General features: G+C 38.5%; 1 protein-coding gene across 1 annotated transcript in view; it reads right to left on the reverse strand.

Moving 5' to 3' along the window:
* Positions 1 to 14,701, reverse strand: part of LOC120535559 (ubiquitin-conjugating enzyme E2 Q1) — a 123,103-nt gene that overhangs the window by 73,115 nt on the left and 35,287 nt on the right. The window lies entirely within an intron of this gene.

The raw sequence follows: 14,701 nt of genomic DNA on the forward strand, positions 1-14,701 counted from the left end.
GGCAGGCGCTTATAGCATGTCCGTGATCTTTTTGAATTCACTTTTACGGTGAACTGCTACAGCACTTGGAGTCTGCGGTAGCTTCGGGATGCTCTTCAGCCTGTCATCCTGTTGGGTGGAATCCCAAAAGAGTTTAGAAATTCACTCACACCAGCCATATTCTTTTCAAAGTTAAAGTGCAGGTTAACTTGTTTTATGTATTTTTACTATATATTGTGTACTAGCAGATTACCCGCGCTTCGCAGCGGAGAAGTAGTGTGTTAAAGAAGGTACGAAAAAGAAAAGGAAACATTTTAAAAATAATATAACATGATTGTCAAAGTAATTGTTTTGTGTATTTGGCGGCAGTGTCACAAAGTTTTTTTCGTCTAGCTGCATCAGAAAATGTACCACGACGTCTGACACGCCTCCTTTTACTGTTTTGTCACAGCTTGATTGCTGCTGTCATATACATATACACACACACACATATATATATATATATATATATATATATATATATATATATATATATATATATATATACACACACATACATATCTTCATATCTACATATACACACATATATATATATACATACAGTCATGTGAAAACATTAGGACACCCTTTGAAAGCATGTGGTTTTTTGTAACATTTTTAATAAATGGTTATTTCATCTCCGTTTCAACAATACAGAGAGATTAAAGTAATCCAACTAAACAAAGAAAACTGAAGAAAAGTCTTTTCAAGATCTTCTGTAAATGTCATTCTACAAAAATGCCTATTCTAACTGAGGAAAAGATAGGACACCCTTGCCCCTAATAGCGAGTGTTACCTCCTTTGGCTGAAATAACTGCAGTGAGACGGTTCTTGTAGCCATCTACCAGTCTTCGACATCGGTCTGAGGAAATTTTACCCCACTCCTCAATGCAGAACTTTTTCAGCTGTGAGATGTTTGAGGGGTTTCTTGCACGTACAGCCCTTTTCAAGTCACCCCACAGCATCTCAATGGGATTCAAATCTGGACTTTGACTTGGCCATTCCAGGACTCTCCATTTCTTCTTTTTCAGCCAATCTTTGGTTGATTTACTAGTATGTTTTGGGTCATTGTCATGTTGCATGGTCCAGTTCCGCTTCAGCTTTAATTTTCTAACTGATGGTCTCACATGTTCTTCAAGCACCTTCTGATACACAGTAGAATTCATCGTGGATTCTATGATGGTGAGCTGACCAGGTCCTGCTGCAGCAAAGCAGCCCCAAACCATGACACTTCCACCTCCATGCTTCACAGTTGGTATGAGGTTCTTTTCTTGGAATGCTGTGTTTGGTTTCGCCAAACATGTCCTCTGCTGTTGTGTCCAAATAATTCAATTTTGGACTCATCTGTCCAAAGAACATTATTCCAGAAGTCCTGGTCTTTGTCAACTTTATCTCTGGCAAATGTCAGTCTGGCCTCGATGTTTCTCTTGGAAAGCAAAGGTTTCCTCCTTGCACACCTCCCATGCAAGTTAAACTTGTACAGTCTCTTTCTGATTGTAGAGGCATGTACTTCTACATCAACAGTAGCCAGAGCCTGCTGTAGTTCTCGAGATGACACTTTAGGGTTTTGGAGACCTCTTTTAGCATCTTGCGGTCTGCTCTTGGGGTGAACTTGCTGGGGCTGACCAGTCCTGGGCATGTTGGCAGTTGTTTTGAAAGCCCTCCACTTGTAGACTATCTTCCGGACAGTGGAATGGCTGATTTCAAAATCTTTTGAGATCTTTTAAATCCCTTCCCAGACTCATAGGCTGCTACAATCTTTTTCTGAAGTCCTCTGACAGCTCTTTTGTTCTCACCATGGTGCTCACTCTCACTTCAACAGTCAGGAGCACACCAAACTAAATGTCTGAGGTTTAAATAGGGCAAGCCTCATTCAACATGCAGAGTAACGATCTACTAATTATGTGCACCTGGTGTGATATACCTGTGTGAGATCTGAGCCAATTTAAGAGGGAATACATGTGAGGGTGTCCTATCTTTTCCTCAGTTAGAATAGGCATTTTTGTAGAATGACATTTACAGAAGATCTTGAAAAGACTTTTCTTCAGTTTTCTTTGTTTAGTTGGATTACTTTAATCTCTCTGTATTGTTGAAACGGAGATGAAATAACCATTTATTAAAAATGTTACAAAAACCACATGCTTTCAAAGGGTGTCCTAATTTTTTCACATGACTGTATATCTACATATATATACACACACATACACACACACACACAAATTATATATATGTGTGTATATATATATATATATATATATATATATATATATATATATATATATACACACACACACATACATACATATATATACACATACATATACTTGTGTGTATAGCTTTGGTCACTGAGTGCAAGGGAGAAATAATAAAATATAGTCTATAAGTTATTAAACAGTAAAACATTAACGCTTTTAAGAAGTACAGGTACATTGAGCACTACTGGAGTGGTTATGGTAAACTACATTTTAAAGACTGTGTAACACAACAGGTAAGTAACTAACAGCAGCTAAAATGTATATGGATCATCTCTCGTAGTAGATCCCTTTTGAAAGGCGCTACACGACGGCTGTGGTATAGAAATTACATTTTCTATGTGAACGCTCAAATTTGTGCCTCTGGTAATGTGCCTTACCGCAATTAAAGAAAATTATTTTTGTGTCCTCTGCAGTGTTGTTTAGAAAGGCTTTGGTTTGGGATAAAAGGAAAAAGGTGTAAAGAAAGGAAAGTTGCCTTTTTCTTTTATATAGTATAGAGAGATGTGTTCGCTGACATTATGATCGCCTTTTGAGGACAGTCGCGGTGGGTCTTGTGTAGACTGGTGAGACGTCCTCGCCATTATTCGGCTGTGATGGCACTGTCAGTCCTCTACTCGTGTGCGTGTCTTCATAATCCGGGGTGAGAATCTCATAATCGTATACGTGCAAAAGAAAGTGTGAATCGCCTTAATATTATTTTGCCGTGGTGTAGAATGTCAGTCCTCTACTCGTGTGCGTGTCTTCATAATCCGGGGTGAGAACCTTATAATCGTATACGTGCAAAAGAAAGTGTGAATCGCCTTGATATTATTTTGCCGTGGTGTAGAAAAGGGGTCCCGTGTTTGCACTTGTCTGGGCTATAGCGCAGGGGGAGGATGAAAAAAATTAAAAGTGCTCACTTTGACTTAAGGCAGAAGCGCAGTCAGCGCCTCAAAGGCCGCACAGCTATGCACGCGCTGGCTGCTCGACTTTTGCAGGGCAGGAGACCACAGTTTTGCAGACACGCTCATGATATCAAAAGTCTCAGCGCTCTTTGAGGTCATTCATATATATATATATATATATATATATATATATATATATATATATATATATATATATCAAAATACCCGCCGCGGAGAAGTAGTGTGTTAAAGAAGTAATGAAAAGAAAAGGAAACATTTTAATAATAACGTAACATGATTGACATTGTCATGAGTGTTGCTGTCATATATATGCCTGCCTAAATAAGTCACCCTCGCTTTGCTCTTACTTTATTTACCGTTCATTTAATCACGGCTAGTGGCGGAAAAATTATAAAATGGAAGGAGGATGGCTTTACCAAAACAATTATTGATGGCGAATCGATTATTCATAAAGCTTGAATTGGTGATCTGTTTTTCTGTGTTAACCTCATATTTTTTCATACTTCTTCTCAAACTAAGGTGGTGCGAGGGTAAAATGAATCGGGATGCGCTGATCAAAGTAATCGGTGTACCAGGAAATCATGCATTGACAAAAGCTCCCTTTGCTTGTAATGCAAAGTGTGATTAAATGCATTATTTTTAACGCGTATGGAGCACATGCATCGAAGCTTCTCAGCTGTGCTTGTGCTAAGGGAAAGATTTTAAAAATAACGTAACACGATTGTCAATGTAACCTTTTGTAAGTAGTGCCTGGAGGATTCAGTGTGGAGAAACTCTATAGAGACAGCGTGTGTATTAACTTGTGGATTTTTCTGTGAGTATTTGGTGGCAGTCTGACAAATTGCTTCGGAAGACGGCGTAGCTGCAGAGCTCAGCTCAGAGCCAAATGAGATGAATGGGAGGGAGATGATGACGTGACTCCCCACCCGCCTTTAACTGTCAATCCCCACAAACACAGTCTCGAATTTGCATAAGCACACCCCTTCACCTACAATTTTAACTTAGTTACAAAGTGATCAAAACTCGCTTATATCCTCGTCCTCTCATTAAACTTGTATCCCGCATTACCTGTGGGCAAGTGAAACGCCAGCGGTAGTCTGTCTATGAACTTAATTTAAAGTTTAGGTTTACACCTTGCTTTCTTTCCGAGGTAGCAGCAGTCATGAATATGGTAGTATATGTCACTCGCTCGCTTCTTATTGTTTCGCTGCCTTCTCAATTATATAATGCATGTTTTCTTAAGCGCTTTTTGGAGGTCTTCCTGGTTTTCTACGCACTGCGCTTGACAGTCAGTTCACGTGATTACGTGAGAGCGTGATGATGTCACACGAAACTCCGCCCCCACGCCATTCCAGCTCAACTCCATTACAGTTAATGGAGAAAATACCTTCCAGTTATGACCATTAGGCGTAGAATTTCGAAATGAAACCTGCCCAACTTTTGTAAGTAACCTGTAAGGAATGAGCCTGCCAAATTTCAGCCTTCTACCTACACGGGAAGTTGGAGAATTAGTGATGAGTGAGTGAGTGAGTGAGTGAGTGAGTGAGGGCTTTGCCTTTTATTAGTATTGATTAAATCATTTTTATATGAATAGTTTTGTGTTGTGGAACGAATCTTCTGAGTTTCCATTATTTCTTATGGGGAAATTCGCTTTCATGTACGAGTGCTTTGGATTGCGAGCACATTTCTGGAACGAATTATGCTCGCAAACCGATATTCCACTGTATTACCTTGCCTAGCTACACTCCTTTTATAGTCCTTGTTCATAAATTAATATATTTGGTAGGAGAACTGTCTAACAAACAAAGCAGACAGGGTAAATGATTTAGAAACACCTCTTTCACAAAATTCACAAGTTCTATACCTGTTCTGTAGCAAATCAGCATACAATAGGACAAAACTGGAATGTCTTATGCAATCTAGTACTTAAACACCACCAAATTTCCAAGCATAAAACTTCTGACTGGATTGTTAAAACCTCATTTGGAGTTATTAGTAAAACTACAATAACTAAAGTAACATTAAGATGAATTCATTTAAAATGTACTGTACTTATATCTGTATAAAAATGTAAACAATGAAGACATCAAAAAAGCACATTTAAAGATCGTCCTTATGAGTAAAAACGCAACTATTGTAATAAATGAATTGGGAAAGAAAGCTGAAACATTTCATGTAAAGTGTGTGAAAAGAAACAAGCAAGGATAAAAGAGCATAAATGAATAAATGAACCGATTGACAAATACCACAAACTGTACAATAAAACAAAATTTATGTTGTTAACCAAGTATATAGTCAAATATAGATTATAACTAAATTCCTGCAGTTGGCCTAAGGTATTCTTTTACAAAGTTCTGTCTTCTTTTCAGAGCAAAAGATAAGGATGCTTTCACTTGCTTAGGAGAAAGTGTATTTTAGTCCTTCAACCAAAAAAAACATCTTAACACTTCATGACAAAATCTTCTATTTTGTAAGAATGTAAAATTATGCTAGCAACAAGACTCAAGTCACAGCTAGTATTTGTTACTAGTGTTGATTTTAGAAGCAATACATTGTCACAGATATTTTCAACACCAAGTACAATCCAAAGTGTATCATGTGAATATTTTTACCCTTTTACTTTACTAGCAGGAGTACCCGCCGTTGCCCAGGAATCTGTAACTGGTGAACTTCCCAAATAAAAGAAACAGAACATAGAAATTGAACTAACATTTTTCTGATTGACATTTTATTGTAATAGGCAATATAAGTGTGATTTTAGAGGCTTTGGATACAGTATATTTGTTTTGCCTTGTGGTGCGAAAATGAACAAATTCTGAGGATTGCCCACACTAGAACATGCTACATAGAGCAGTCTGTGTGAAAAGCATGGAATTTCCAAACTGATGCCTTTAACTAGCAGTGATTGCCCTCGAGCCTTATTAATTGACTTAGTAAAAGCCAAACGAACAGGAAATAGTAGACGTTTGAAATCAAAGGTTAAATCATTAGGAATCAGCGGAATGCCTGGTATAAAAACATGTTCATGTCTTGCGCAAAGTTTCACACGCCGTTGAAACAGACTTTTCTGGCATTAGAAGTGGACCATCTAATTCTACGTTTATTTTTAGGTGGCATGGGTATAATAGCGAAAAGCAGTCACCTGATGAAAGTAGTCGGCCTTCCGATACTTGGACTGTTCCAGCATCTCTTGGCAATTTAAAGAAACATTGGTTAACAGAGACGCACATATAGACATATATAAATAAGACTCCGCTGTCACTGTGTTGCCCAGTCGACACGATACGTCAGCGTGTCCGCCCTATTGCGAGTGGCAAAAGTGCCTTTTAAACTAATACAGGTAGACATGGAAACCGAGTTTTCTGATGAAAAAACAATAACATTTAAAACAGTGTAGATTTTGGCGAATCGTTTACATGCCATTATTTATTTCCATATATACACTAATAATGGCAATTAAATATTATTATCATCATTATTAAAAAATTACTCCCAGATAAGTTACATTTCTTATAATGTCTTCTTCCATTTCCGAAACATTTCTAGACTTCGTCCTGTTTTTACGCAACATAGTATTGAAGTATTGGTTAATGCCCGAGTCACCTCACGTATAGATTACTGTAATGCTATTCTATTCTGCCTTGCAGTTAGAAGACCCGGGTTCACTTCCCAGGTCCTCCCTGCATGGAGTTTGCATGTTCTCCCCATGTCTGCGTGGGTTTCCTCCGGGTTCTCTGGTTTCCTCCCACAGTCCAAAGACATGCAGGTTAGGTGGACTGGCGATTCTAAATTGCCCCTAGTGTGTGCTTGGGGTGTGTGTGTGCCCTGCCCTGGGTTTGTTTCCTGCCTTGAACGCTGTGTTGGCTGGGATTGGCTCCAGCAGACCCCCCGTGTAGTTAAGATATAGCAGTTTTGATAATGGATGGATATTCTATCTGGCATCCCACAAAAACGTATCCATTGCTTACAACTTACTCAAAATGCTGCTGCCAGGATAACTTGCTGTTCTAAATCCACTGAACATATTACACCAGCTCTCTGTCAACTTCACTGGTTCCCTGTTAACTACAGAATACAATACAAAATACTGCTCTGAACATTTAAAGCTCTCCACAACCTCACTGATCTCCAACAGACTCCTCTCGCTCACTCAGATCCTCAGCTGCAACATGCCGCCATCTTATCGCTGATAAGTACAGGGACTTTTTGCGAACGTTGTGTTGGTCAAAAGGAATCATGCGCTTGACCAAGGACATTTTTCCCCAACCAAACATACCCCATGACCTCCTCCTGGTCACAAAGCAGCCCCATGCCCAGTTTGGTGGCGATCGGACGCCCGGTGCAGATTTGTATAGTGGACAAACATACATACACACATACATCGACCCTGCTTTATATATAGATTTATAAAAAGATTGGTTAAACTGTCTGTGGTGGGCTGGCACCCTGCCCAGGGTTTGTTTCCTGCCTTGCACCCTGTATTGGCTGGGATTGGCTCCAAAAGACCCCTGTGACCCTGTAGTTAGGATATAGTGGGTTAGATAATGGATGGATGGATGGATGGTTAAAGTGTACCCAAAACAAGTACAATTAAAATATGAAGTGAAAAAATACTACAACTTGTTATTTTACAAGTTGGGTTAGAGTTGTTTGATGACAAACTATGATCATGAAACCATGTCCAATCATTTAAACAAACATTTAGGCTAGCACAAGCTTAATGGAAAGCATCCAAAAATATTTTCTTTTATGTAAAGAAATGGTGTACTTCATAATTTTCCTTAGAAGTATCTTTCCACCGTTTGCAGAGCTGAGATAGCTATAAAAACATACACCTATACACATACAGTGCTTCCCACACAAATCTATACACCTATACAGATATAGTGCTTCCCACACAATCCGATACACCAGTGAGGGCACCTATTTGGGGGAGGGTTAAAACATCACTGTCTTCATCACTAGACCATTTACGTTACATTTTGGTGTTTGCAGTTTCCATTTTGCAATTCATACACATTTTAAATCAACTGGTTAATGATTATGATGGTTAAGATTTTTCATAGTACTAATCTGGGTAATTAAAAAATGAAGAAAACTTCTCTGTTATTAAAAAAAAAAAATCTTGGAAGGATTTTCTTGGAGACACTATAACGTCCCGTGAGACAAGGCAGTCAGACAAAAGTACAGCTGCTGTACAGGCTTTTTAAATGTTCAAAGTGCTGTGCAACAGAAAGCCATCAGCTGCTCAAGCAAAAAGGAGGTAAAAAAAATAAATGTATTTGTTTCCCAATGTATCACCATTTAAGAGGGGTTTCGGAGGAGCAACCACATCTCCTTAGCGTGCGTTTAGCCCACCTTTTCACAATGCGAGCAGCAGAGACACCAAGAGGCTGGTGTGTAGCGCGCCCCGGAGGGGGAGGAGGAATAACTCATTCACAACAGCTTTATCACTGACAAATATCAAGAAATAAAAAATGAATGAAATGAAAATAAGAATCTCTTTAAATTATATAACCGGTTCACCAAACCCGGGAGTGGGCGAGCGAAGAGAGCAGGGGGCGGAGCCCCTTAGTTTTTAATATTAAACTAGCAATAAGATAAAGGAACATAAAACAAAAATCAGTTTCTCCAACTAAATAAAAATTAAAATGCAGTTGTAGGAATGCACAACAATGAACCAGCAAAGCTAAATTTAGCTACATAATAAGATATTTACTCTTTGCCGGAAACTTTTTTCTTGTTATGAACAGCCGTTGCATAAAATAAGTACATCCCCAGCATTTCAATGGGCGTCATGAAAACAATGTTAAGATGAAAAATAAACGTGTGTAGCAGGACCCAAAGATACACACAGTACATTGCAAAAATACTGTGTGTTGAATAGTCACTAAGAAATTAAAATCTTAAAAATTTGGTAAATATTTATATAAAGAATTGGAAGCATGCAAATACACAAACCAAACCTAATTAATTTCAAACAACTCAACACAGGCAAATTATATGTTCGATTTACTCTTGGCAATTTCTGCTAAATGCTGGAAGGTCACAAGGACACCACTGTGCTTCCAGAATACCTACTACCATGACACAAAGGCTCCACAATTTATTCCATGTTCAATGCTAATGTAGGTTGCTGGTGCTTAAACGCTGGGAGCATTCTTCTGTTTCGTGTTAATCTCTTTCTTGGTCTTAGCTGGAAAAAAAATGTGCTCTTTCAGTGCTAGGGCAGATAGGTTTGTACTACTGTTTTTAGGAATTTGACTTCAATGCTTAAAAAGGGAAATAAAGAAAAAATGGATTGACTGCATAAATGTGTAATATTTTATCACATTTTTAATTGTGCTACAGCCCAAACAACATGAAGTCAGAAAAGAGCAAGATTACAAAGTGAAAATCAAACTGGGACTTGAGGAGTCAAGGACAGGCGAGATTATGAAGAGACGGGTATAAGAAGCCGGGGGAAAAATCTTGCAGAGCAATGTTCATCTTTTTGAAGGCGATTGTGGGGTGGATTATACCGTGAACACGTCTCGTGCTTGCAACCCAGTTTCGGTATATGCGTCTGTATGACTAGCTCTGTGCTCAGGGCTGCCGCTTTATACTGTGCCCAGCAGAGGCATATTCCCCACCTGTAACTTAGCACTTAGCATTTTAATCAAAATGTGACATTAAAGAAAAAAGCAGCACAAATAAATGTGCTTAACTTCTGTGGAGTAAATGCAACAGAAGGCTGGAGAACATGTGTGAATTGCAGAAACCGAAATTGCTTCAAGGACTATCAGTAAAAATAATTTTAAAAGATTTAGAGGAGTACATAATTATACACATATGCAGTGGATATATAAAGTCTATGCACCACTGCTAAAATCACAACTCACAAAGATGATAAATCCTGACAGAACAGATTGAAAATTGCAATCTACACAAAGAAACTGAAGACAAACCAGAAACTGCTTAGTGAAAACAGAAAAAAAAAAATCATAAAAACCCGCATGAGAGTACACAACACCTAAACTAATACTCAGCTGAAGCACAATTTGATTTTATTACAGCACTGAGTCTTTTTGGGTAAGAGTCAGTCAGTTTGGCACATGAGGACTTGGCACTTTTTGCCTTCTCCTCCTTGCAAAAAACTGTCAGATTTGTCAAATTACCAGGGAATCTCGCATAGCACTCTTCAGGTAATCCCACAGATTTTTAACTGGATTAGGGTCTGGGCTCTGCCTGGGCCATTCCAAAACATTGATCCTCCCTTTGAAGAAGCCATTGCTTTGTTAATTTTCATGCATGCTTGGGTCATCGTCATGCTGAATGTGAAGTTCCTCTTCATCTTCTTAGCAGATGCTTGAAGGTTTTCTGCCAAAATAGACTGATATTTGGAGATATTCATGATTCCAACCACTTTTACTAAAGCCCCAGTTCCAGCAGAAGAAAAGCAGCTGCAAAGTATGATAAGGCCTCCAACACGCTTCACTGTGAGTATGGTGTCCTTTTGATGATGCAATGTGTTTTTTTTGTTTGCACAAAACATACCTTTTGGAATTAATGCCAACAAACCATAATACATTTTTCCACAAGAGACTGGGTATACCTTTTTATGTTTTTCTTTGTGGAAATAAGCTTTCATCTTGCTACGCTAATACACAACTCAGACATATGAAGAATATGACTTGATTGTTGTCACATGTAAGGAACAACCAGTACTTGCTAGGAAATCCTACAGCTACTTTAATGTTGCTGTAGGCCTCTTGGAGGGACGTTCAAATCTTTGTCAAGTCACTGTTGAGCTATATTTTCTTCACTTGTTGATGACTGTTTTTACTATGTTCCATGGGATGTTTAATGATTTTGATACCTTTCAATGATGAGATCCTGCTCATGTTTTAAAAGCTCTTTATAGGCCATGGCTTTTGGAGTATGTTGCAACTAAGAGGAGATCAGAATAACCCTACAGGACCAGTCACACTTTATCTGAGCTCACTCAGAAAGACATATCGTGATTGGCTGATTCTGAATAACAACAACATTCTTGATTATTAAAAGATTTTTCAACTAATCAGTTTCTGATTTTTCACCTTTGTATTTTGCAATAAAGGCGGAATAAGTTCTGACAGGATCTTTATTTTTTTTATTATACGAAATCTGTGATTTGATGACTGTTTATATCACTGTAGCTGAAAACGGTTTACTTGTTGCTTCAAAGTGATATATAGTATGTGAGCTTGTGTGTATATTTTTCAAAAAAAAAAACACTACTACTGCAATACTTGTTTTGAGAAACTGGTTAGGCATAAGAGTCTAAATTTTTCCAAAAAGGGACACCTTGTGCCAAACACTAAAAACTTTGCAATGCTATGGGATATGACATCTTTTTAACAATGACGACTGACAGACTGTGGCACAGGGTGAAAACTGATTACAGGGTTGAGCATTATAAAATGGAATAGGTTATATCCTGTAAAATGAATTTTTTGGAGAGAAATCCATAAAGCACTATTTTTTCTGCTTTATTTAGTTTATATTGGAGTGAAAAAAAGTATATATAAATACTTTCATTTAAAAATTATGTTTTGTACTTACTATACACTTCAGAAATTTGCAGGTCCTTCTTACATTAGAGTAATAACAGCTTATTTTTGGGTTATGTAATTTAGTGGTAATAATGCCAAAAACCCCTTAATGCAGACCTGGGCACTGTACTGAATGTGGGCCAAATTGGTCTGATTCTGTCTGGCCCGTGGAAGATGGAGATGGCAAGTGCTTGCCTGGGCGTGTCAGTATGCAGCTAGATGTGACCGTGCAGACGCATACTGAAATTGATAAAAATGGGAGATTTCATCAGAAAGGACAGGGTATAAAAGAGGGAATTTGCAGGAGACTGCAACAGTAGCTCAAAAACCATAAAAATGTATATGCTTCAGGTGTTTTTTTCAGGTAATTCAACTAAGCAATAATTTGCAAAAACTGCAACAAACAGTTTTCTTCGTATTTAGGTCACACGAGTCTCGGCAGCATAATGATGATTTCTACGGTTCTCTTTTTGTCTCCAAATTTCCGTCAATCCAGTGTACTGTTACACTCAACATACTCATGGGGCTGACCTCCGAGCTCCACAGATCTGTAGTGAAGCTAATGCTGGTGACATTGTTTCTTAAAAGCTCATTGATGTGTGTAGCAATCGCATAATATAATGCAGGCAGTGAGACATCTGCTAAGTATAGCAGGATTGGAAAAAATGTACAGAGGTTCTAAATGATGTAGCAACCGATGAAATCTTCCACAACTAGGGAAAAAGATTGGTCATCAAGTGCGATCATTTCCATTATTTAAGTAGTTATGCCTTTAGCTCTGGCACCGTCTTGAGAAAACATCTTTACGTTTTGAAGGGTTTGCTGTATGAGGTAACTGCTAGTGAGCGTTTGATTTAACTTTCGTTTTGGTAGCATTAACTGCTAGAAATTCTATGTATAATTTGTTATGGTGGTTCTTCAGATGTGTAATTAAATTTGTGGAATTTAAAGATTTAATTCTACAGACTCCTCGCATTACTTCATTTTTGCAGTTAGAGCAGATTGCAACTCTGTTATCTTCCTTTTTCACAGAAAAATATGACCACACGGCTGACATGCTGCTTTACTAACGATATCTGCCAAATGAATAAACAAAACGCGTCAGCAAAACGTTCCGTGTTTTTTGTGAGCACAAGGGGCTGTACGTACATGCATGTTTTTCTGCAGCTTAATGTCTGCCACAACTAACAATGAAAACATTTCATTATTTAGTGAACAGTGTTGACAAGCCCAAATTATATTGATCGGCTGTATTGGTAAAAATGTACACATCTGACCAATTTCGATGTCATTTTTAATGAACATTGGCCAATAATATAGTTCCAGATATGTCATGCATCTCTAGTGATGTTGGTGACACAGCGCAGCTGCTAATTATTTTGAAAGGAACAACAAGTCCTTGAAATGACAGAGGGACTGGCATATATGTAGTCAGTGAAAGGGACAACTGATAAGAATTTATTTACTGTAGTCAGTACTAGGGAATCCATTCCCAGACAGGTTTATCCATTCCCGGGAATTCGGGAATCCCGGGGATGACACAGTGCATGGGCATCTCACATGTGAACGGTTTTAGAACGACCGACACTTATTTTTAATAAAACTACTGCAATATTTTGACAGCAATAAAAGACTAACCTTATGTACAAGCAGTTCATGCTGTCATATAAGTACATGTATCCAGTTAGTTGTGGTAATAAGAGTGTAGAAAGCAAAACGTGTCCAGCGTGTGGGCATCCAGGCGAGAGCGCACATTCGTGCAGAGTAAGCCAGACGCTGAGAAAGCACGCTCTGCCTCCACTGAAGTAGGTGGCAGTCATCAGATACTGATACACTTGTTCTAAACAACACCTGTGCTTGCCGTTACTCTGAAACACCGCCATTTCAGCTTTTACTGATGCATACAGTTTCATGTCATCATTCTGTGATGGCAAGATTCTTGGCACAGATAATACGGATGCAACAGACTGACGCATTACAATTTCAAGTTGCTGTTCAAAGCTGTTGTCTGACAAACGTCAATGAAGTCTGCCCCATCCCGGCATTCATGAGCTGCAGAATGCAGACTCCTCCCAGTCCACTGTGCTCAGTCTTTGTGGGAGCCGGGAGACTGACTGCTGCTGTCTGTTAACTTAATTAATAGGCAACACACTACACAGTGGGCCAAAAAACCATGCCACTTATTTATTTTCAACTATAACTCTGTTATTTCTGGATAGATTTTTTACATATTTACACACTATATATTGCAAGCTTGGCTGTTCCCGGGAATTACAGCAGTTTCATTCATGTCCGGGAATGGATTCCCTAGTCAGTACGTGCTTGCAAAAGTCAGGACAGAAGTAAGAAAACTTTGTTGATGTGACAAATGATGATTCTTCTAATTTGACAGGTAAAAATTTTGGACTTTTAAAACGGATGCAAGAAAAAGTGGCTGAGATTAACCCAGCCCAAAACTATTATTAATCAAGAAGCGTTATGTAAATCATTACTGAAAATTAATCACGTGGATGATGTAATAAATACTGTTAATTTCATCAGTGCTAGGGCATTGAATCACACTTTGTTACAATGTTGGACGAGCATGAGACTGATTACACTGATCTGGGCTACAACACAGCTGTCAGGAGGCTAAGCTTGGGCATCAAAATGACTAAATGGGTCTAGGAAACCAATCCAAACTAAGCCGCACTGTCTCTATCACATTTTGTATTTGCTGATGTTGTGCCTGCATTTATGAATGAACTGAACGCAAAGGTCTTTTTGCACATGAAATGCACAATGAGATGGATGAATCTATCTGTTGATCAGCCTAAAATATATGCAGCCATGTTCCAGGCACTGCATGGCAAGTTTTCCAGGTGATTTGAAGACTTCAAAGCAGTGGAAACTGAAATGTTCACCATCGCCTCTCTCCATTTACGGGTGATGTGGACAGTACCGCCAATGA

The sequence above is a fragment of the Polypterus senegalus genome, chromosome 1, assembly GCF_016835505.1.
Source record: "Polypterus senegalus isolate Bchr_013 chromosome 1, ASM1683550v1, whole genome shotgun sequence".
In the NCBI taxonomy this organism is placed as follows: Eukaryota; Metazoa; Chordata; class Cladistia; order Polypteriformes; family Polypteridae; genus Polypterus; species Polypterus senegalus.